This window comes from Pleurodeles waltl, chromosome 2_2, assembly GCF_031143425.1.
Source record: "Pleurodeles waltl isolate 20211129_DDA chromosome 2_2, aPleWal1.hap1.20221129, whole genome shotgun sequence".
Classification (NCBI taxonomy): Eukaryota; Metazoa; Chordata; class Amphibia; order Caudata; family Salamandridae; genus Pleurodeles; species Pleurodeles waltl.
Genome location: NC_090439.1, coordinates 947,986,216 through 948,011,103, shown reverse-complemented (window position 1 = coordinate 948,011,103; position 24,888 = coordinate 947,986,216).

The following is a 24,888-nucleotide window of genomic DNA, read 5'->3' as shown; positions in this document are numbered from 1 at the left end:
CATTTTACTCACATGACCATTGTCGCATGAATAAATCCACTCACAGGGACTGGGAGTGGCTGTTCCAAGGTTAAAATACAGAAACATCCACAAACAATAACTTTTGTGGTTATTCACAAACTACGTTTAGACGCATTTCCACCCTAGGAATGGTTGGAGACAGGACAAAAGTAATTGCTTTCTGGGATGAAAGTTGCTGTAGGAGAAGTGGCTTCCCTGCGAAGTAAGAAAAGGAAAACTATTAGCGAGTGCATTTGCACTTATTATTGATTGGGCATGTTTGTCCATTTGTACAGTACATTTTCTCATGCAAAAATGATACATTAAATGATCTCAAGACGATATTGGGTACACTGTAATAGCCACAGTTTACCTGTAATAATCACGGAAATCTTTGAGGATTCGAAAAACTTTTAAATAAACTGAACTCATAGGCATACATTTAGAAGAATAGTCAAACTATTATCATTTTTGTCAATAAGCCAGTGAGCTGAGCCTGTGAAACTCCGGGATTGATTACTGCATCAGGGTCAGCTACACCACAGGAGTACCTCTACCCTTTGGTTGTGAACTGATAACGCGTCCCGTCTTAAATAATTAATTAGTCTGGGACTCCTTTTAGGCCAATTAATCTTTTGACCCTGATTGAAGACACCTCAGGACGAGACAATTCATCAGCATAGCAATCAATAGATCAATAACATCATCAATACTCACTATAACAAATCGATTCAATTTGGATAATGGCATAAGTAAGAATCAAATCACACCAAGGCCTCTCAGTCGTGATAAACCACACAATGGGGGTGATTCGCCACCTGCCAAGCGGGAACCGCCAGAAGACCGTACTGCGGTCAAAAGACCGCGGCGGTCATTCTGGGTTTCCCACTGGGCTGGCGGGCGACCGCCAAAAGGCCGCCCGCCAGCCCAGCGGGAAACACCCTTCCACGAGGAAGCCGGCTCCGAAAGGAGCCGGCGGAGTGGAAGGGGTGCGACGGGTGCAGTAGCACCCGTCGCAAATTTCAGTGTCTGCTAAGCAGACACTGAAATTCTAAGTGGGGCCCTCTTACGGGGGCCCCTGCAGTGCGCAGGGGCTCCCAGGGGCCCCACGACACCCCATACCGCCATCCTGTTCCTGGCGGCCGAAACCGCCAGGAACAGGATGGTGGTATGGGGGTCGGAATCCCCATGGCGGCGCAGCAAGCTGCGCCGCCATGGAGGATTCCCCTGGGCAGCGGAAAGCCGGCGGTACACCGCAGACTTTCCGTTTCTGGCCGCGGCTGTACCGCCGCGGTCAGAATGCCCAAAGGAGCACCGCCAGCCTGTTGGCGGTGCTCCCGCGGACGACGGCCCTGGCGGTTTTTACCGCCAGGGTCAGAATGACCGCCAATATTTGGTAGGATTTATGATATGTATTCCCTATTGATTACACTCTACTAGCAAGTTTATTAGTCTCAAAACCAGAACACACATCAAAACGGTAATAATGTGGCAACCCGAATAAGATTTCATCAAAACGACAATCATAAACATTAGAACAAAGCACAACGTCAACATGAGTTAATCTTAGCAGAGTATCATTAGCGCATTATTCAACAAAGCATAGATTCAGTCATTTGTCTATTTGCGTCCGTTTTAGTGAATTCCTTAACTAACCTCAAATTAGCATTGGCATGTTGGGCTTCATGCAAAACAATTTAGCAACACAAATTTCGAAAACATCTAACTATGGTCTCTATCAAAAGAAGCAGTTGGTACCTAGAAAGAAAAGGCAAACAGACAATTACAATTTCATCATCATATAGTTACCCTCCGTAATGGGTCAGCATATAGAGTCAGTCTTCGTCCTCAGGACAGCAGTTGATTCGCCATCAGCAAAGAAACACAGCAAAGTTCAGCAAGACGGGCAATAAGGGACACTTCCCTCATAAGGAGGAAAAGTATGAATCGGCAAGGCAAAGCAAGGATGGTTCGAAGAATTAAACCGCACAGTCTTTAAAACAAAGTGACAAAGGGCCTGATTACAACTTTGGAGGAGGTGTTAATCCGTCCCAAATGTGACGGATATACCACCAGCCATATTACGAGTTCCATAGGATATAATGGACTCGTAATACGGCTGGTGGTATATCCGTCACATTTGGGACGGATTAACACCTTCCTCCAAAGTTGCAATCAGGCCCTTAGTGTCTAGGCAATAGCAAAGGCCCATAATGGCTGATTTCTTCTTGTGTCCTACGATTATATCAAACTTGTTGTACAGTCCCCTAATTTCCAATTGGGCAAGTTTTGGTGCACCATTATCTCCGTCCAATGGTTTACTTGTCGCCTCATTAAGATTGTCACCTCATAACAGCTCTCACGTAGTTTACTGGCTTCGGTAATTGAAGCCCCCAACGGGTAGAATGTCAGGTACAATTTCACGTTCTTGCGGTCCTCTCACAGACCCAGTCAGTAGTTCCATTGTCTATACCAGTTCAGGCGACCTTGTACCTGTTGCAAGTTTACACTGTTGCATTCGGCAAGAGTGTCTCCTTGAGCAAGTCGAGTCTCATGAGAAATAATTTACTACGGTTACACACATCTTCTAGCTTCTGGAAAAGTACAACTACATGTCCTTCGGCAAGTCAGCACATTACACGTTAGAAAACACATTTAATATGAAACTGGACAGCTAGGCTCTGACTCATGCTAACTAAGGCCTAGTGATTAATTAGCAAAACCTTAACATATAACTCTTGATACTAATACAAATCATACATTAGTACATTAATATTTCATTATTAGTCAGTTTCAATTTTCATTGTATACGTTGGTGGCCACTCCCCGTGGGCACATTTCAAACACACGTTTAATAAAAGCACATCAATATTATTTCTATGCGGCATCATTATGCATTAATTCATTAAAATGTTATGTTAATTTTAATTATAAAACTACACTCCAACAATCCCTCCTCTGATGACACTTGTCATCACACAAATCCACTCTTTACTCTCTTTCATATGTTCATTTCCCTCATTTCAATTTCTTCTTTTCGTTTTGCCTTTTCATATTTTGCTCTGAACATTTTCTCCCTTTTCTTGTCCTCCCTCCTCTCTTTATATTTTGCACATTTGACTTTACCTCTTTCACAAATTTTGTTCAATAACCATAGTCCAAATAAACAAGCCAAGACAATCACTATTCCCTGTATTAGTTTTCCCAAGAACCCATGCCAAAGACCACTAAACCAGCTTCCCACGCGCGCAAGTTCCTCTCCAACCTTTTCCCAGACTCCTGGTTCTTTCAGTTCCTTTAAATCTCCACTGTCTCTTGTTAGATTAGTAAGCATACTTCTAATCTCATTACTATTATCCAGAATATAAGCACAACAGTGGCGCTCATTAAGCATCTTACAGACTCTGACACTTTTTGCTAAAAGAATGGCTAAAGCAAGCCTGTTTTGAAGAGTCATAGCCCTCTCTGCAGCAAGTTCAGTATCCATCAGTACTATAACCCCTGTGAAGTTTGTCAGCATGTTATCCACAATAGTAGACAACTTTCGAATCTTTACGGAATTCAAAATAACTCCCACTGAAGGAATTATTGCTCCAAATATGTCTCCTACTACACCAGCAGCAGTTTCTCTCTTTTGTCTAGCACGAAGCAATTCTGTCACTTTCGGAAATTTCTTTAAAATGTCTAGTTGATAGATCTTCGGAAAAGCTATTCCCAAATAACATGTCCCATACCACCCCTTTAGGAGACGGTAATAAGCACTAAGGGCCAGATGTTGGAAAAATCCAATTTGCAATTTGCAATTTGCGAGTCCCTGCTACTTGCAAATTGCAAGTCGCAATTTGGTATGCAGAAAGGTGTCTCAGACACCTTCTGCAACTTGCAATGGGGTCGCAAAGACCCACCTCATTAATATTAATGAGGTGGGTTGCAGTTTGCGACCCCATTGCGAGTATGGGCACTCACGGGGATGGTGGCCTGCTGGAGACAGCAGACCACCATGTCCGTGATTGCTTTTTAATAAAGCAGTTTATTTTTTTCAAAGTGCAACCCGTTTTCCTTAAAGGAAAACGAGCTGCACTTTGAAAAAATAACCGAAACCTTTAGTTTCTGATTTTTTCAGGGCAGGTAGTGGTCCATTGGACCACTGCCTGCTCTGAAAAAATATTTTCTATTCCAGTCACAAAGGGGAAGGGGTCCCATGGAGACCCCTACCCGTTTGCGACTGGGTTGCCATCCACTTCAAGTGGATGGTAACTGCGATTCCATTTGGGACCGCTTACGCGGTCGCAAATGGAATTGAATCGCATTGCGAGTCGCAAATGGGAAGGGAACACCCCTTCCTATTTGCGAGTCGGAAATGCATTTTGCAAGTCGGATCCGACTCGCAAAATGCATTTCTGCATAGCAAAGAGGCATTTGCGCCTCGCAAATGGCGATTTTCGCTATTTGTGAGGCGCAATCTCTTTGCTATATCTGGCCCTAAGTCCACAAATATAATAGACCCCTGGGATCGCTTGAGCCATTCCACTTAGCATGAAAGTCCATTTATTCTGAATCAAAAACATATGCTTACACTCACTCGTTCCCACAAACACAGTGTCATAATATAACTTAGGTCGCGTAATGCAAAGCCTACCTACATGTTTCGCATCTAAAGCTAGCTTCCCCTGTTCCCCAACCCCATTATTACTATTACTAAGGAATGTCCGTTGCTGCAAGCCCTTTTCTAATTTCCCCTTTAAAACCCTCCTTCTATCTTCAGTGTGATCTAGAAAGCTCTTTTCTACAGGTGTAAGCAAGCATGTCAAATTATTGCGGTGCAGATATGATGTACTAATTGTCATTCTAGGCTTGAAGAAACCCTTAACCAGCTTTATGGCATAATATTTAGCTACACCATTCAAATCTTCTATGATAGGCACATAGGAGAACACTAAATCATAATTGGAATAAAAATATTGCACTTCTTCTTGATTATAAAAGAGCGTTAGAAGCAGACTACAACTAATCCCGCAGGTTAATGGCAAGCTGTGGTAGGTAACTCCCTCTTGGACTGAAAGAAGAATTTGTGTACACACATAACAAGCCTTCGCATCCATAGTGTCAACATACTCACTCAGCAAGCGATAGAAAATGTTAGTAGACAGCTCCCCTTTAGCATTACTCTCGCCATGCAAATACTTTGCATCCCGCTCAAACCTGTCCCACTGTGTTAATGTAGCATTTTCAGAAACTGTAGCATTGTTAGCTTCACTTTCATCTACCAGACGCATTTCCACAAATATAGCTATAATGAATATCACACACACAACAGCCAAGGCAACACCTAAATATTTACAACGCTTATTTCCCTCAATGTCATCTCCTGACCTTGGCATGATCTGTAAAGAATCAGAAAGTAAAGTACTACAAATGCAATCAACTAATAGGAGGATGGTTAATAATTCTTTTACGCAAACGTCTTTTTCCAGCAAGTATTTACAGCTTTCTCATTCACTCCCAGGGTCCTTTGTCAATCCAGTTAGCAGCTTGTCACAATCAGGTTTTTCAAGTCAATTTGGGTTAACACTGTCACATCCGGTAATTTTCATTAGTCTTTTTTCTCAGGTTTCCCTTTATTAAAATTTCAGCTTAACACAGTCTCTTATTTGTGGGCAACTTCAAGTACCATAATATTGACCTGGAACTTCAAGATCAAAGCAAAAAGCCAAGAATTCTTGTTGCCACTTGGCTGTCGTTGCATAAGCCCATTCAGGACCCGCGTATCTTCTGTTTGCAATTCTCTTTCTTTTCAGCTTGCGGTCACCCTGCAATTCTCCTTCACTCAGTTCTTCTTTCCTTGTGGTATCGACCTCTTCCTCTATTGTATCATTAATGAACACCTTCTCTTTCTCACACTGCGATTCTGGCCACTTATCCCTTCTCAATGTCTTTTTACTGTTTGGCTTTTCAGGTTGCCGTTCAATACCCTCCTCTTGTGCTATGGTGTTTTCTCTTGATGGATCTGCAGGTGGCTCGGGAGGAGTCTGAATACTTTGATTATTGTCCGCCTCAACTCCTTCACCTTCTGGGTCTGTCAGGGTTTCAACTTCAAACCTGTATCCGTCTGTTTCTGGGAGAACCTCTCTTTGAGTCGGTTCCCCTGGTGCCTCAGTTGAGATAGGCTCACCGTCACCCTTCTGGGTCTCGTTTGCTGTTCGAGTGACCCGGCCGTCCTCAACGGGCCCTCCCTCAGTCTTAGTTCCCCTTTGATTACTCTCCGGCCCTGAGACTTCCTTTTCTGTAGCTGTTAGTTTTCACAACTCAATTTCCTCATCAGGTGGACACATCACCTTCATTGTGTGACTGAGATGGATCCAGTTTGGAATTCCCACACATTTCACAGCAGTAGTAGTTGTCAGTATCACTTGATACGGCCCCTTCCAACGTGGCTCCAAACATGACTTCCTTACGTGTTTCTTGACAACAACCCAGTCACCGGCTTTCAGATTGTGACCTGGATCATTAATCGTGGCAGTGTGGTTGCTTCCACCTGGTGAGAGAAAGAGCGGACCACATCAGCCAGACCCTTGCAGTAGTCCAACACAATATAATCCGTGATATTCACAAGAGCATTTGCAGGCACTGCGGGCAGTCGCATAGCTCGCCCCATAAGAATTTCATGAGGAGACAGTCCTGTTTTCTTGTTGGGTGTATTTCTCATTGACATTAGCACTAAGGGCAACGCATCTGGCCATTTCAAATTTGTAGCTGCGCACATTTTCGCCATTCTCGACTTCAGGGTACCATTCATCTGCTCCACTAGTCCTGAGGCTTCAGGACGGTAGCTACAATGCAACTTCTGTTCAATGTTCAATGCTGCACGCAAGAGTTTAACCACCTCATTGTTGAAGTGACTTCCTCTATCTGATTCTAAAGCGATCGGAAACCCGAAACATGAAATCAACTCCCTAAGCAGCAACTTTGCTACTGTGAAACTGTCGTTCCTACGTGTAGGGTAAGCTTCAATCCAGTGACTAAAGATCCACACAATCACCAACACGTACCTCAGACCTCCACATACAGGGATCTCAATAAAATCCATCTGCATTCTGCTAAATGGACCTCCAGTTCTCCCAATGTGGCTCAAATTAACCACAGTCCCTTTCCCCGCATTGATCTGTTGACAGATGATGCACCGGTGACAGATTACTTCTGCAGCTTGTCTGAATTTTGGATTGAACCAATCGACTTTGAACAACCTGATCATGGCGACTCTCCCAATATGTGCTTGACCATGGTAAAACCTTGCAAACTGTGACAAGAGACTGTTTGGCAAAACTATTTTCCCCTCATCTGAAACACACAAATCATCAAGTTTTTGTACACATTGCATTTTGAGCCAAGAGCGTTTCTCCTCTCTGTTGGCACGCCCCTGCAACAATTTTAATTCTTCCATTGTGTCAACCACCCTCAATGCATAACCTGTGCATTTCTCATTTTTAGTTTCTGTTAGTAATTCCCATTGATCTTTGAACGATATACAGTTCAATGCACAAAACCTTGCGATTTGATCTGCATATCCGTTTCCCATTGACACAAAGTCTTGGGATTTAACATGACCGCTGCATTTCACCACAGCAATTTTAAGTGGTAACTGAATCGCGTGCAACAATTCCTTAATTTTTTCACCATTTTTCACTGGAGAACCAGAAGAGGTCATGAAACCCCTCTGTGACCACAACTGGCCAAAATCATGGACAATCCCAAATCCGTATCTGCTGTCAGTATAGATAGTCACTTTTAGTTTGTCAGCGGCATGGCATGCCCTAGTAAGAGCAACCAATTCAGCCACTTGAGCGGCATACACTCTCTCGAGTCAAGATGCTTCCAGGATACCGGTGATTGTACACACAGCATATTTAGCTCTTAGTACTCCCACTGAGTCCCTCAGGCATGAACCATCAACAAAGATAATGTAATCATTTTCTTCCAATTGGGTATCTTTAATGTCAGGTCTTGGTTTGGTGCTCAGTTCGGTTACCTCAAGACAATCATGTTCTACTTCCTCAGCATCATCAACATTTGTATTTTCATTGGGAAGCAAAGTTGCCGGGTTTAACACAGTGCAGCGTTTCAGAGATACATTAGGTGACCCCAATATATTTGTTTCATATTTTGTCAGGCGGGCATTTGTCATGTGCTGCGTCTTGGTTCGGGTGAGTAGTATTTCCCGAGTGTGGGACCATTACTGTTAAGAGATGTCCCATCACTATACCTTCATATTGAGTGAGGCTTTGACCAATTGCTGCAACTGCACGCAGACAACCCGGTAAGGCTGCTGCGACTGGGTCCAAAGTAGCTGAAAAATATGCTACTGGGCGGTTTGCTCCTCCATGGACCTGTGTCAGGACAGACAGAGAACAAGCATCACATGACAAAACAGTACAAAAGGCTTTGTGTAGTCAGGCATACCTAAAGCTGGAGCCCTGCACATGCACTCTCTCAGTTCAATGAAGGCCCTCATTTCTTTCTCGGACATAGTTAGGGTATCCGGGCCATGCTTAACTTCTTTGACAGTCAACCTTACCGAAGGCTTAGAGATAATTGAGAAGTTGGGAATCCACCGGCGACAGTAGCCCACCATTCCCAAAAACATCCTCACGTCTCTCTTGAATGTCGGGGGACTCATCTGTAATATGGCTGTCACTCTTTCTTTGGATATTGGTGGCCTAAGTACTTCACCTCTTTCTGACAGTACTGTAGCTTCCTTGGGGACACTTTGGTGGTCATTACAACCCTGGCGGTCGGTGTTAAAGCGGCGGTAAGACCGCCAACAGGCTGGCGGTAAAAAATTGCAATTATGACCGTGGCGGAAACCGGCAACAAAGACAGCCACTTTAACACTCCGACCGCCACGGCGGTACAGACAAACAGCTTGGCGGTCAACGCCAACAGACAGGCGGGAGACAATGTACCGCCCACACTATTATGACAGGCCAATCTGCCACCTTTTCCAGGGCGGATTCACCACGGATAAAAACACGGCGGAAACAGGAATCCCGAAGGAAAAACGCTCACCTCTACACACCCCACGAGGAACGAGGACGCCATGGATCCGGAATTCCAAATTCTACCTGCAATATTCTTCCTGCTCCTCTACCAGGAGCACGAACGCCGGCGGCGAAGACCACGGTGAGTACTGCACCTATGACACAGGGGAGGCAAAAAACAGGGACACACACACGCAACACCCCCACCCTCACCCACGACAACACACACACTAATGAATATCAATAAATCACAGTTACACCCCTCAAGCCCCCCAGAAGAATGCAAAGGCAATAGAAAATGAGTGTAAACATTGTAATATATTAAAAGCAAGTAGGCAGAAATATATATATACACCATGTACAAAATATATACCAAGCATAGTAGTCCAGGTAGTGCTCTAAGGAAGTCCATGGAACACTGGGACCACACGGTATGGGCGAGGCCCACACAAGATCCCTGACCATGACGGAGAGAACACTGCAGGGGCATCAGAGAGCAACTAAACAGGCACCTCATGGGGAGGGAAAGGGGGGCACCTCAGCCGCTTGAGTGCACGACGCCAAATCCACGAGGGGGCCACATGCCCACTGTTCAATCCTGGGGAGTGCAAAGCCACAGTCTCACAAGTCTCCACAGTGGGTGGTTTGCCCACTGTTCAATTCTGGGGAGTGCAATGCCACAGTCTCACAAGTCTCCACAGTGGGTGGTTTGCCCACTGTTCAATCCTGGGGAGTGCAAAGCCACAGTCTCTCAAGTCTCTACAGTGGGTGGTTGGCCCACTGTTCAAACCTGCGGAGTGCAAAGCCACAGTCTCACAAGTCTCTACAGTGGGTGGTTTGCCCACTGTTCAATCCTGGGGAGTGCAAAGCCACAGTCTCTCAAGTCTCTACAGTGGGTGGGTTGCCCACTGCCATATCCTGGGGAGTGCAAAGCCACAGTCTCTCAAGTGGATGTCAGTCTCCACTGGTTCTGGAGGGGGCATGGTGCCCAGAGTGCTTCATCCTGCTAAGGACAGAGGTAGTGGATGACAGTCTCCACTGGTTCTGGAGGGGGCCTGGTGCCCAGAGTGCTTCATCCTGCTAAGGACAGAGGTAGTGGATGACAGTCTCCACTGGTTCTGGAGGGGGCATGGTGCCCAGAGTGCATCATTCACCCGTGACGGACTCAGTTGCGTCAGTGCCCTTGCCGCTCATGGGCCAGCGGTGCTTAAGACAGAGGTGCCCTGTTCAGCGGTGTTTGAGATAGCGGTGCCCTGTTCAGCGGTGCTTGAGATGGCGGTGCCCTGTTCAGCGGTGCTTGAGGCGGCGGTCTCCATTGCAGGGACTCAGCTGCTGGCGGTCCTTCATGGCTCAGCAGAGCTTTTCCTGGCGGACCTTCATGGCCAAGCGGAGCTTTTGCTGGTGGTCCTTCATGGCCCAGCAGGGCTTTTGCTGGCGGTCCTTCATGGCCCAGCAGGGCTTTTGCTGGTGGTCCTTCATGGCCCAGCGGGGCTTGTGCTGGCGGTGGCCACCTGGACAGGTGGGCTTGTGCTGGCGATCCTGTCCTGGGCAGCTGGGCTTGTGCTGGTGGTCCTGTCCTGGGCAGCAGGGCTTGTGCTGGCGGGCCCCTCCTGGGCAGGTGGGCTTGTGCTGGCGGTCCTGTCCTGGGCAGCAGGGCTTGTGCTGGCGGGCCCCTCCTGGGCAGCTGGGCTTGTGCTGGCATTCCTGTCCTGGGCAGCAGGGCTTGTGCTGGAGGTGGCCTCCTGGGCAGCTGGGCTTGTGCTGGCGGGCCCCTCCTGGGCAGGTGGGCTTGTGCTGGCGGTCCTGTCCTGGGCAGCTGGGCTTGTGCTGGCGGTCCTGTACTGGGCAGCAGGGCTTGTTCTGGCGGTCCTGTCTTGGGCAGCAGGGCTTGTGCTGGAGGTGGCCTCCTGGGAAGCTGGGCTTGTGCTGGAGGTGGCCTCCTGGGCAGTGGGGATGATGGCGGTCTTCTCTACCGTGCTGCTCTTCCCAGACTTGCTGGGTTTCTTGCGGCCCTTCCCCACCTTGGAAGGTGTCACAGCTGACTCCACACTCCCACCTGGACCCCTGGGAGCGGCTTTGGTGGCTGGAGTCTTCCCCCTCTCCGCCAGGCACTGGCCAACTTCTGATGCTTCACAGGTGGGGGACTGTCAGTGCTGTGGCTCCGTGCCACACTGGCTGCCCTGGTGGCCGGTGCACTCCAGATTCCGGTGACTACAGGCACCACTGGTCCCAGAGATGTTGTGGCTGAGGTGCTAGTTCGGGACCTAGGAGACGGACGGGGTGGGGGAGGTGTGGGAAAGAGGTCAAGGTTGGACAGGAAAAGTTCTTGGGACTCACTGGGACGGGTAGCTGGAGGGGGTTTGGGAGTGGAGGAAGAGATGGTGGTTGTAGGAGGTGTACGTTTGCTGACTTTGGGTGAAGGTGCATGCGCTGGAGGCTGTCTTGAGGTGGATGGCTGTTGGGTGGGTGTGTGCCTGCGTTTGTGTATCTTGGGAGGGGGCATCACAGACACACTGGGAAAGGACACAGGGGACGTGTGAATGGTAGTGGGGGTGGTGACTGCACGTGAGCGGGGTGTGGTGGTGGGTGTGCTGGAGAGGGATGTAATGGCTGTAGAGGTAGAGCATGCAGGTGTGAGTGTAGACGAGACTGGGAGGGAGGAGGGAGACGAGGAGGAGGGGGACACAGTGGAGGCAGTGGATGTTGGTGTGTCTGCATGTGTGTGATGCTTGCATGAGTGCCTGTGGGATGTGTGGTGCTTATGTTTGCCTGAGCTTCCCTTGTGTGTTGACGTGTGTGCATGCTGGTCTGAAGGTGTGCTTGGGATAGGCTGAGGTGCAGGGGATTGGGTCGGGTGAGGAAGTTGGAGGGGGGAGGCTAGACACAGGGACAATAGCTGCCATCAGTGCTGAGGCCAGTGTCTGAAAAGCTTGCTGAAGGGCTGCCTGACCAGAATGAATGCCCTCCAGGAATGCATTTGTTTGTTGCAACTGCCTTTCTACACCCTGGATGGCATTCAAAATAGTAGACTGCCCAATAGTGAGGGACCTGAGGAGGTCAATGGCCTCCTCACTGAGGGCAGCAGGGGTGACTGGGGCATGACCTGAGGTGCCTGGGGCGAAGGTGATGCCCACCATCCTGGGTGAGCGGGCACGGGGCGAAGGCTGAGGGGCTGCTGGGAGGGCGGTGCTGGAAGGTGGGGTGGCGGCTGTCCCTGTAGATGGGGTGGCACAGATGTTTCCGCCACCACAAGGGAGCTCCCATCAGAGGACGAGTCCGTGTCACTTGTGTCAGCTCCTGTCCCCGCCGTGGAGCTCCCCTCGCCCTCCATCCCACTGGTGAAGTCCGAGTCCGTAGTGTGGCCCTCCAGGGCCATGTCAGATGCAGCCCCCTTCCGTTGGCGGACACGACAGACACAGAAGCCCCCTGCACTATGCCGCGCTCTTGGGCTCCACTGTTCAATTCCTGGGAAATGGCCTACAAGGCTATGGACGACATCCGCACACATAGATGACACAGGGGCATGACTAGGTGTAGTTGTCACTCTACAGAGGAGGTGGGGTGGGGTGCCACATGGCCTGCCTTACGGAGGGGCCTTGCCTACAGAACTCGCCCTGGCCTAGGGAAACCCACAGCCCACCTCCCCCACCCAGACACCTCCACTGCGCGCAAAGTCAGCAGAATGAGAGTGTACTCACCCCCTTGTAGCTGCTGTGATGCCCTCAAGTGCCCATCCAACTCTGGGTAGGCCACAGCCAGGATCCTGAACATCAGGGGGTTCATGGTGCGACGGGCACTTCTCCAACATTGGGAGGCCATCCCCAGCTGAGCCTCCGCCGTCTTCTTGCTCCAGCGGCAAATGTCCTCCCATCTTTTCTGGCAGTGGGTGCTCCGTCTGTGGTAGACCCCCAGGGTCTGGACGTCCTTGACGATGGGACGCCAAATATGTTTTTTCTGGTGGGGGCTGACCTACATGAAATGTACAGGGGAAAAAGAGAAGTTATTACCAACTGCACCATCAAAGTGATTGGCCCCCATCCCTACCCTTGCCATGTGGCACATGCATTCACCATCTTTCATGCACGCAGCACTCTCCCCCCTTCCTTCTTACATCCAGCCCTCTCCACACAGGCATAGCCCATACAACATGCTCCCTGTGTACTTACCTGTTTGTCTGGAGGACCGTAGAGTAACGTGTACTGGGGGAGGACCCCATCCACGAGTTTCTCCAACTCCTCCGATGTGAAGGCAGGGGCCCTTTCCCCAGACACTCGAGCCATTGCCTCTTCCAGACCGAGGTCACAGCAGCACTTGCAGTGTAGGTCCTCTCCTGTCGAAGATCAGGTATCGAGTGATTGAACAGATAGAAATTGGCGGTCACGTCCACGGCGGTGCGTACCGTCACCGCCGGCGTACATCGTCATTGGCTCCTGGGACCCATAGGGTCCGATGTTAACCAATGCAGCATTTGCCGCGGTCTTCGACAGCCTACCTCGACGGTATACAACGCCAGCACAGTTACCTCACATCCCATTGTCCCACTTTACAGGTCAGGCAGCCACCATTTCAGGGGCCCACATGGCTTCATTTTCAATTGCGTCACACATACCTAGGCCTATACTCAACACACATACAGGCCACCTTTTCTGTATGAATGGTGTTCTGTGTAAACTGTGGGTACGTACCTCTGAGTTGTTTGACTCTGTGCTCGCTGTTGTCCTTCATGGGCACCGTCCGCTGGGACATGTGAGGAGATGGTGGCATTCTCCGGTGTACCGACCTTTGGTGGACCTGTCCACAATGGAGGAGCGACATGTGATTATCACATACAGGCTTGACCGTGCCACAATCCAGGAACTGTGTACCCAGTTGGAGCCAGACCTGATGTCAGCAATCCGCCATCCCACAGGAATCCCCCCTCAAGTGCAGGTGCTGTCAGTGCTCCATTTCCTTGCAAGTGGGTCTTTTCAAACAACAGTGGCCATAGCATCAGGGATGTCCCAGCCTATGTTTTCCAACGTATTGTCCAGAGTGTTGTCTGCCCTTCTGAAACACATGCGGAGCTACATCGCTTTTCCTCAGGTGGAGGATTTGCCTACAGTGAAAGGTGATTTCTATGCCCTGGGACACATCCCCAACAACATAGATGCCATTGATGGGACCCATGTGGCTTTGGTTCCCCCCCCCACAGGAGTGAACAGGTGTACAGAAACCGGAAGAGTTATCATTCGATGAATGTACAGATGGTATGTTTGGCAGACCAGTACATCTCCCATATGAATGCCATGTTCCGTGGCTCAGTGCATGAAGCCTACGTCCTGCGGAATAGCAGCATCCCTTATGTGATGGGTCAACTCCAGAGGCACCGTGTGTGGCTATTAGGTGAGCACCTGGAAGCAAGACAGTGGGAATGGTTGTCTGGGAATATCCCTCCAGGTTAGTGCGTGTCTAACAGTTGTCCCTCGCCATTTGCAGGAGACTCTGGTTACCCCAACCTGTCATGGCTACTGACCCCAGTGAGGAATCCCAGGACAAGGGCAGAGGAACGCTACAATGATGCCCATGGGAGAACTAGGAAGGTGAGGTTCCGGTGCCTCCATATGAGAGGTGGATCCCTATTCTACTCACCAAAGAAGGTGTGCCAGATCATCGTGGCCTGCTGTATGCTTCAAAACTTGGCTTTCCGATGACAGGCGCCTTTTCTGCAGGAGGATGGTCCAGGTGGCGGTGTTGTGGCAGCTGTGGAGCCTGTGGACAGTGATGATGAGGAAGCAGAGGAAGAAGACATGAACAACAGGGACTCAGTGATCCAGCAATATTTCCAGTGAGACACAGGTAAGAGTACAGACCTGCCTACCACATGTACTTTAACACTACTACCTATCTACTGTCTGTTGTTTTCACCCAGTGTTCACAAGTTCCTTCAGCACCCCTACGATGGTGCCCAGGGTGGAGCTGATGGTTCTGAGTTCCTCCCTGAAGCCCATATACTGTTCCTCCTGCAGGCGCTGGGTGTCCTGAAACTTGGCCAGTACCGTTGCCATCGTCTCCTGGGAGTGGTGGTAGGCTCCCATGATGGAGGAGAGGGCCTTGTGGATAGTGGATTCCCTTGGCCTGTCCTCCCCCTGTCGCACAGCAGCCCTTCCAGTTCCCTGTGTTCCTGGGCCTCCGTCCCCTTGACCGTGTGCCCACTGCCCCCAGGTCCCTGTTGTTGTTGGGGTGGTGGGTTAGCCTGAGTTCCCTGTAGTGGTGGACACACAGCTGATAGACGTGTCCTGGGGACGGAGGTATGGGCGCGCTGGGTGGGTGCAGTGCTGGTGTTTCCAGAGGGGGGAAGGTCTCTGATGGCCTGTGACTGGGTGAGGGGAACTGACTGTCCCGAGGTCCCCGATGGGCCGGGCTGCTCATCTAGATCCAGTTGGACAGAGCTGCTGACATCACTGTGGGCTTCTTCTGTTGGTGGTGTGGACATGTGTGGACCCTCCTGTCCGGTGACGTTGGGTAGGGGTCCTGCAGGGGTAAAAAAGGATTGTTATTACATCTGTGTGTGTCATGGTGTGCAATGGGTGGGTGACCGTGTACCCCAGTGCTTGCATTCCTGTGTGGGACCTTGTGTGATGATGGTTTAAGGGGGTGTATGGGTATGTGCAGTGGGCATGCTTTAGTGATGGGTGTCCATGCTTTGTTGTTGCATGAAGGGCTTGGTGATGGGATGGGTGGTTTGTGATGTTGGGACATATGTGAGGAGTTGGAGTGCTGGGAGTGAGGGTGGGGGTATGTGATGGCATGCAGGTAGGGTGGGGAATGTAATAATTAAGATTTGTCTTACCAGAGTCCATTCCTCCACCTACTCCTGCGAGGCCCTCAGGATGCAGAATCGCCAAGACCTGCTCCTCCCATGTTGTTAGTTGTCTGGGAGGAGGTGGGGGTCCGCCGCCAGTCCGCTGAACTGCCAGGTGGTGTCTTGAGACCACAGAAAGCACCTTCCCCCGTAGGTCGTTCCACTTCTTCCTGATGTCCTCCCGATTTCTTGGGTGCTGTCTTACTGCGTTGACCCTGTCCACTATTCTTCGCCATAGCTCCATCTTCCTTGCAATGGAGGTGTGCTGCAGCTGTGATCCGAATAGCTGTGGCTCTACCCGGACGATTTCCTCCACCATGACCCTGAGCTCCTCCTGCGAGAACCTGGGGTGTCTTTGCCATGCCATGGGGTGGTGTAGGTGATGTGTGGGGTGGAGTGTGTGGTGATAAGTGTGCTGATATGTAGTGGGGTTGTTGTGTGAGGTGCGTGGAAGTTCTGTGGGTGATGGTGTTGTGTCCCTGTGGATGCTGTTGTTCTTGCTGGTGCTGTCTCTCTCTGGCCTTCTTTCTGAATTTTTGGTAGTAGGGGTTTGTGGGTGATGTGGGTGTGTGTTTTATATTGTAATGGGTGTGTGGGAGTGGTGTGTGTATGTGTATCAGGTGTGTGTATTTTGAATTGTCCAATGTGGCTGTGTTTTATAAAAGTGTGTGTATTTTGGGCGCAGCGGTGTGTACCGCCAATGGAATACCGCGGTTGAAAGACCGCCATGTGGATTAGTGTGTCATGATAGTGTGGGCGTTTTTCTGTTGGCGTGACGGTGGAGGTTTTGTTTTCGCCAGTTTATCACTCACCTTTGGTGTGGCCGACTTCTGTGGGTGTCTGAATTTTGGTGGATTCCGAAATGTGGGTCATAATAGCTGTGGCGGAATTCCGCGGCCACGGCGGTGTGTTGGCGGTCTTCTGCATGGCGGTAAGCGGCTTTTACTGCCAGTGTTGTAATGAGGGCCTTTATGTCCGTTCTTTCCCAAATGATTCAGTAGGGCAATAGTATCATACCTGCAGTCATCTTTCGTTTTGGATGCAATCAACAAATCATCAATGTACTGTACTAGAGTCGAGTTAAAAGGCAGTTCCAATGACTCCAAATCCTTCTTCAATATCTGGTTGAAGATGGAAGGTGTTTCTGAAAACCCTTGAGGAAATCAACACCAACTGTAAACTTTGTCCAAGAATTTAAAACTGAATAGAAATTGGCTATCCTCATGAAGAGGCACCGAAAAGAAGGCTTGAGACAAGTCCACAACCACAAACCACTCTGCATCACATGGGACCTGAAACATGACCACGGCTGGATTTGGCACTCTGGGGCAACATTTTACCACTATCTCATTCATTTTTCTCAGGCCTTGGACGATTTGATCTTTCCCACAAGGCTTTCTCAGTCCCATTTTTGGCGAATTACATGGGCTGCTCATCACTTCTTTTAAGACCCCTTGCTCCACAAAGTCTGGGGAAACACAGCATTTGGCTTCACATCTACTTTGACTGGTTCTACTCCTTTGATCAGTCCCACTTCCTTTCCTTTCAAGTCCCACACCTTCTCTGTCACTGTTCCCTGTAATTCTGTTGGCAAATCGGTCACTGTGAACATCGGGAAGAAGCTTATCAAAGGGTACTCCTCATCTGTGGTCTCCGTCTCTGGCTCCGAGATCTGACCATCATCTCCTTCATCATCACTGTTTGTCTGTACCTCAATGCCCTCATTGGAACAGGTGACATTGGAACAGGTGACTGAACACCTTGTCTTACACAGCAAGTCTCTTCCCAGTAGGGATATGGGACTTGAATCAAAGACCACAAACCTGTGTAATCCCTGAAAGGTACCAATCTCAAGTTGGACCGGATCTGTAATTGGATTTGTCAAGAGCTGATTTACTACTCCTGCCACCTTTATGTTACGCCCCAAAAGCAGCAATTTTGGAACCTCTGCACTTCTGACTGTAGAGCGTGTAGCTCCTGTGTCAACCAAGAACGAAACCTTGTGACCCATCACCTTCCCTTGCACGTAAGGTCCCCTCTGATCTACTTCTAGGGACGCTGCAAGCCTGCACTCCTCACTATCTGAACAATCATCCGACCATTCATCGTTTATTCCATTCTCACCATGCAATGGGAACTGTTGTACTGTATTATTTTGACTCATTGTTTGGCCTGTGACCTGTTGAGGAAGCATCACCTGTTGTTGTCCCATCGGAGCTAAAGGCAACTGCATTTGCTGTCTGGGTACCATGGGAATCTGCTGTTGTATTTGCTGCAACAGCGCTAGTTGCATACGTGGCATTTGCATTTGTTGCATAGGCTGGAGACCCTGCATCGGAACCATATTATTCTGGAAGTTTGGATTTGGACCCCTCATTCTTGGACCCCTCACAGTTTGAAATGTACCAACATCATTGCTTTGTTGAACAACACCATCCTGCACCATCATTGGGCACTCCCGCTTCCAGTGTCCCACGCCCCCGCACACATGGCATGGCAACATCTTCTTCATCCCTTGCACGTCATTTTGAACAACAACAGTATTCAAATCTGGACCACGGTTCACAAAACCTCCCCGACCTCTGCCTCTGGGTTGCGGCTGGAACATTCTGTTCCCTTGAGGTTGCTGCTGCACCATTTGCTGTACTCCATCCCCTTGCATCACTGCCTGAGCTGCCTTAATTTGCATCACTATCACCATCACCTTCTCTTTCAGCTTTCTCTGCTTCAATTCAATCTCATCGCTACAGTATTTCACATACTGCAACACTTCATCAATCGGCTTTGCTTGCCAACAGACAAATGGTTCTTAATCATCTGGCTAATCTCTGGCCTCAGTCCTTCAACAAACCTGAACACAAGGTGATTCATATCTTTCGGTTCTATGACCTCTGTGCCACTATAGTGTTTGAATGCCTTTAACAACCTCTCATAGTAAGCATGTATCAACTCTTTGCCTTCTTGTGCCGTTCGATCAATTTTCTGCCAATCAAAATTCTGCGGTGACACCTTCTGCTTCAAAAACTCAATCACCTTATAGTAGTATTTCATCACCTCAGGAGACGGTGCTCCAGTGGCCCTGACCCTTGCTGGTTCCGTTGTCGGCCAATCCACACTCCTCTTAGACTCTTACACTCAAGCCATAGGTCAGCTGGAACTATAGTCTCAAATAGGGTATTCAAGTCTTCCCAGAGACACTTTGCAAGCTTCTGTCTGCTGATACCACTCTATTGGCTTTTCCCTCAACCTGGGATAATCATTTGTGAATGACAAAATGTCACCTCTAGACCATGATACATGGACTACAACCCCTCCAGCTGTCTCCCTCATCGGTAACATCTTTATTGTTCCCGTGTCTGGTGCAGCTTTCACCTGCTGCGGTTCCAGGCAGTCATTTTTCCTCTTATCTCTCTTCTTTCCCCATCTGCCTTCCCACTTCTCTATTGCTCCCCAAACCTGCACACTCTGTAGAATTTCTTTAAGGTGTGCCTTCATCCCAGTGGATCTCATATGATCAAAATCTTTAGGTTCGAAATCTAACCTATAACTCCTCTTCAGATGCTTAGAATTGTCTAAGTCTATACCGTATTTGTCTGCCACATTCGCTAACCTCTGGTACACCTTACTCACTTCTTTGGTTATTTTCGGGCACAGGTACCTCAGTTCTGCCTCAGTGTATTATTCTAACCTGTTCACTCCCATAGTCCCTTCAACTAGCTCAGCTGCTTCCACACCCAACCTCACAAAATTCAGGTATTCCTCTCTCTCTGACCGCTCTGCTGTCGCAGGAGTAGTCTGTGGAGTGTTAAGTTCGTCTAACCACTCAGTCAACTTTTGCGCCATTAAGCCTTGCAACGAGATATTCCCAGCCTGCATCATTGGTGTCTGTGATGTATTTGCACCCAATACCTGTGGTGTCAGTAGACCAAAACGTGCTTGTCTCATTGTCTCTAAAGGAACTCCAGTCTGACTGAAGTCCAGCAAGGATTTAGACCTCTTGGCTGTCTGTTCTCCCAGTGTCATCCCTTTGGGAGCTCCCTGTGAACCCTCCTCTTGAGTCATTACTCCTTGATCACACACACTAGGTTTTGCCTGCGCATACAGCGGTACTGGCGGACCAACAGTAATCGCAATGATATAGCGGCTGGTGTTAGTCCGTTTCCCAATCACAGTGGAGTATTAACTCCCATAGCTTGATTCATCATAGGTGCTGTAACTGACTGCGGTCCTGCGACCGAAGTGTAATTCGGGACCATCTGTTGCTGTGGCAGCAATTGTGGAGTTGGCTCAAGCTGCACTAACTTTGATCTCGTGTACATTGGATCAGGGGGCACCACCAAACTTGTAGTTGTCCCTAATACTGGGACATCAGGGTAGAGCCTCTGAATTGGCGGTGGCTGCAACTGTATCTGCGTATCTGGTGCGGTGGATACACAAGCACCATTCTGTATCGGAGCTGATGTGATAACATTATTTGCCTGTGCTGCGCTTGTGGTTCCCTGATTTTGTGTCGGACTTACAGGACCTGCACTAGTACTCGGTCCATTGTTATTCATGGCATATGGTGGCGGTCGATCATGTAACTACTGATTGAGAAATTCATCATCATCTGAATCATCTGCATCTGCCCAAGACTTCTGAGTCTCCTTCTGCTTGCTAGAGCCCTTGTCTGTTTTACAAGTGGCCTTTCTTCCCTGTGTTTCGGCTTCTTGAGTTATTGCCGGAAACATCCTCAATCCGTCTATTATTTACCTTCTCCACATCCTGGGTTCACTATCCCATCTAGCTTCTGCTAAGGTCTTTTCTGCTTTCCTCATTTCCCTCTTGAATCTCTGTTGCCTCTGTCGTATGGACATTAATTCCCAAATTGCTAACGCCTCAACTGAGCTGGTCTCGGAGGCGGCTTCTGCTCATTTTGCGCTTTTCGCAAATTTTCTAGGACCCCTATATTAAATGTTCCATTCTCCGGAAACGCCAAACACACATCTTTCCCTGTTAAATTGCACCAATGCTTTAGCCAAAGACATGGCGTGACTCCCTTCTCCTCCATTACAGCATAAGCCAGAGTGTCCTCTGGCGGTGTAGGCTCCCCCACACTCGCTGTAATGTACGCATCTACCCTCAAAGCACTCTTTAAAGCCTTGAAAAACTTCATTTTCTCATCTTTTATTTTGTTTAGAATCGAATCAGGAAGTGACTTTAATTCCCAGAACACTCTTCGCCTACCTTTTCAACCAATTGCCTTTCACGGACGGCTGCCAATCCGTGCGCGACCCCTCTCGGCAACTAACCTATCCCAGCGCGGCTCCAATAGCGTCACACTCACACACACTGCAGCTGACAAAGTCTTGCGGCTTGTCTTCCTCACTCACTATTCACACAAAAAACTAAAGCAATATATTGCGAGAACCTTAATAACAAACTCAAATTTGCCCGTTTAGTACAGGAAGGGTAACACAATCGCTTCAGAACTTTACAGAGATTTCACTTGAAGCCTCAGCTTCTACTCTCTCCTTCTCAGATCCCAGACCCGCATGCAAAATTTTACCCACAAATTTCACTCTCGACTTGTCAATGGTTCGTTCTAGTGCACTTTAGAACTTGCCAAATCTCCATCAAATGTTTTCACTCACACACTTTGACTCAAATTCGACTCGTCAACCACGCCCGATTGACCTATTAAACTGCGCAAATTACAACATAAACCAAGTGTCTCATACACTTATCAATATACTCCGGAGTCTTAGACCACGCCTGGCCCGTACATCACCAACAACCACGAGGACAATTTTCGAGCACAAAGCGCCACACTCACATGAAGTTCGACGACTTCCCTACTCTCATACTGCGGAGTACGCCCACTCCTACTGAAACATTACCTGGCCTAAATTCTAACAAACCTCACAATTCACCTGCGATAGGCATAAGCTGGGCAAGCGCAAATTCTACTTCACTCAAACTATCACTAGAACGCCGAGAACATACCCAACTCACTTCGGCAAGCTCCGAGATTCCGGATTAACACCTTCCTCCAAAGTTGCAATCAGGCCCTTAGTGTCTAGGCAATAGCAAAGGCACATAATGGCTGATTTCTTCTTGTGCCCTACGATTATATCAAACTTGTTGTACAGTCCCCTAATTTCCAATTGGGCAAGTTTTGGTGCACCATTATCTCCGTCCAATGGTTTACTTGTCGCCTCATTAAGATTGTCACCTCATAACAGCTCTCACGTAGTTTACTGGCTTCGGTAATTGACGCCCCCAACGGGTAGAATGTCAGGTACAATTTCACGTTCTTGCGGTCCTCTCACAGACCCAGTCAGTAGTTCCATTGTCTATACCAGTTCAGGCGACCTTGTACCTGTTGCAAGTTTACACTGTTGCATTCGGCAAGAGTGTCTCCTTGAGCAAGTCGAGTCTCATGAGAAATAATTTACTACGGTTACACACATCTTCTAGCTTCTGGAAAAGTACAACTACATGTCCTTCGGCAAGTCAGCACATTGCACGTTAGAAAACACATTTAATATGAAACCGGACAGCTAGGCCCTGACTCATTCTAACTAAGGCCTAGTGATTAATTAGCAAAACCTTAACATATAACTCTTGATACTAATACAAATCATACATTAGTAAATTAATATTTCATTATTAGTAAGTTTCAATTTTCATTGTATACGTTGGTGGCCACTCCCCGTGGGCACATTTCAAACACACGTTTAATAAAAGCAAATCAATATAATTTCTATACAGCATCATTATGCATTAATTCATAAACAATTTATGTTAATTTTAATTATAAAACTACACTCCAACAATCCCTCCTCTGATGACACTTGTCACCACACAAATCCACTCTTTACTCTCTTTCATATGTTCATTTCCCTCATTTCAATTTCTTCTTTTAGTTTTGCCTTTTCATATTTTGCTCTGAACATTTTCTCCCTTTTCTTGTCCTCCCTCCTCTCTTTATATTTTGCACATTTGACTTTACCTCTTTCACAAATTTTGTTCAATAACCATAGTCCAAATAAACAAGCCAAGACAATCACTATTCCCTGTATTAGTTTTCCCAAGAACCCATGCCAAAGACCACTAAACCAGCTTCCCATGCGCACAAATTCCTCTCCAACCTTTTCCCAGACTCCTGGTTCTTTCAGTTCCTTTAATCTCCACTGTCTCTTGTTAGGTTAGTAAGCATACTTCTAATCTCATTACTATTATCCGGAATATAAGCATCATCATTAAGCATCTTACAGACTCTGACACTTTTTGCTAAAAGAATGGCATAGCAAGCCTGTTTTGAAGAGTCATAGCCCTCTCCGCAGCAAGTTCAGTATCCATCAATATTATAGCCCCTGTGAAGTTTGTCAGCATGTTATCCACAATAGTAGACAACTTTCGAATCTTTAAGGAATTCAAAATAACTCCCACTGAAGGAATTATTGCTCCTAATATGTCTCCTACTACACCAGCAGCAGTTTCTCTCTTTTGTCTAGCACGAAGCAATTCTGTCACTTTCGGAAATTTATTTAAATTGTCTAGTTGATAGATCTTCGGAAAAGCTATTCCCAAATAACATGTCCCATACCACCCCTTTGGGAGACGGTAATAAGCACTAAGGGCCAGATGTAGGAAAAATCCAAATTGCGAATTGCAATTTGCGAGTCCCTGCGACTCGCAAATTGCAAGTCGCAATTTGGTATGCAGAAAGGTGTCTCAGACACCTTCTGCAACTCGCAATGGGGTCGCAAAGACCCACCTCATTAATATTAATGAGGTGGGTCGCAGTTTGCGACCCCATTGCGAGTATGGGCACTCACGGGGATGGTGGCCTGCTGGAGACAGCAGACCACCATGTCCGTGACTGCTTTTTAATAAAGCAGTTTTTTTTTTTCAAAGTGCAACCCGTTTTCCTTAAAGGAAAACGAGCTGCACTTTGAAAAAATAACCGTAACCTTTAGTTTCGGATTTTTTCAGGGCAGGTAGTGGTCCATTGGACCACTGCCTGCTCTGAAAAAATAATTTCTATTCCAGTCACAAAGGGGAAGGGGTCCCATGGGGACCCCTACCCGTTTGCGACTGGGTTGCCATCCACTTCAAGTGGATGGTAACTGCGATTCCATTTGCGACCGCTTACGCGGTCGCAAATGGAATTGAATCGCATTGCGAGTCGCAAATGGGAAGGGAACACCCCTTCCTATTTGCGAGTCTGAAATGCATTTTGCGAGTCGGATCCGACTAGCAAAATGCATTTCTGCATAGGAAAAAGGCATTTGCGCCTCGCAAACTGCGATTTTCGCTATTTGCGAGGCGCAATCTCTTTGCTACATCTGGCCCTAAGTCCACAAATATAATAGACCCCTGGGATCGCTTGATCCATTCCATTTAGCATGAAAGTCCATTTATTCTGAATCAAAAACATATGTTTACACTCACTCGTTCCCACAAACACAGTGTCATAATATGACTTAGGTCGCGTAATGCAAAGCCAACCTACATGTTTCGCATCTAAAGCTAGCTTCCCCTGTTCCCTAACCCCATTATTACTATTACTAAGGAATGTCCGTTGCTGCAAGCCCTTTTCTAATTTCCCCTTTAAAACCCTACTTCTATCTTCAGTGTGATCTAGAAAGCTCTTTTCTACAGGTGTGAGCAAGCATGTAAAATTATTGCGGTGCAGATATGATGTACTAATTGTCATTCTAGGCTCGAAGAAACCCTTAACCAGCTTTATGGCATAATATTTAGCTACACTATTCAAATCTTCTATGATAGGCACATACGAGAACACTAAATCATAATTGGAATTAAAATATTGCACTTCTTGATTATAAAAGCGCGTTAGAAGAAGACTACAACTAATCCCGCAGGTTAACGGCAAGCTGTGGTAGGTAACTCCCTCTTGGACTGAAAGAAGACTTTGGGGGTCATTCTGACCTCGGCGGTAAAAGGCTCTTACCTCCGGTCAGAAGACCGCCATTCTACCGCCGCGGCCGCGGTAAACCGCCA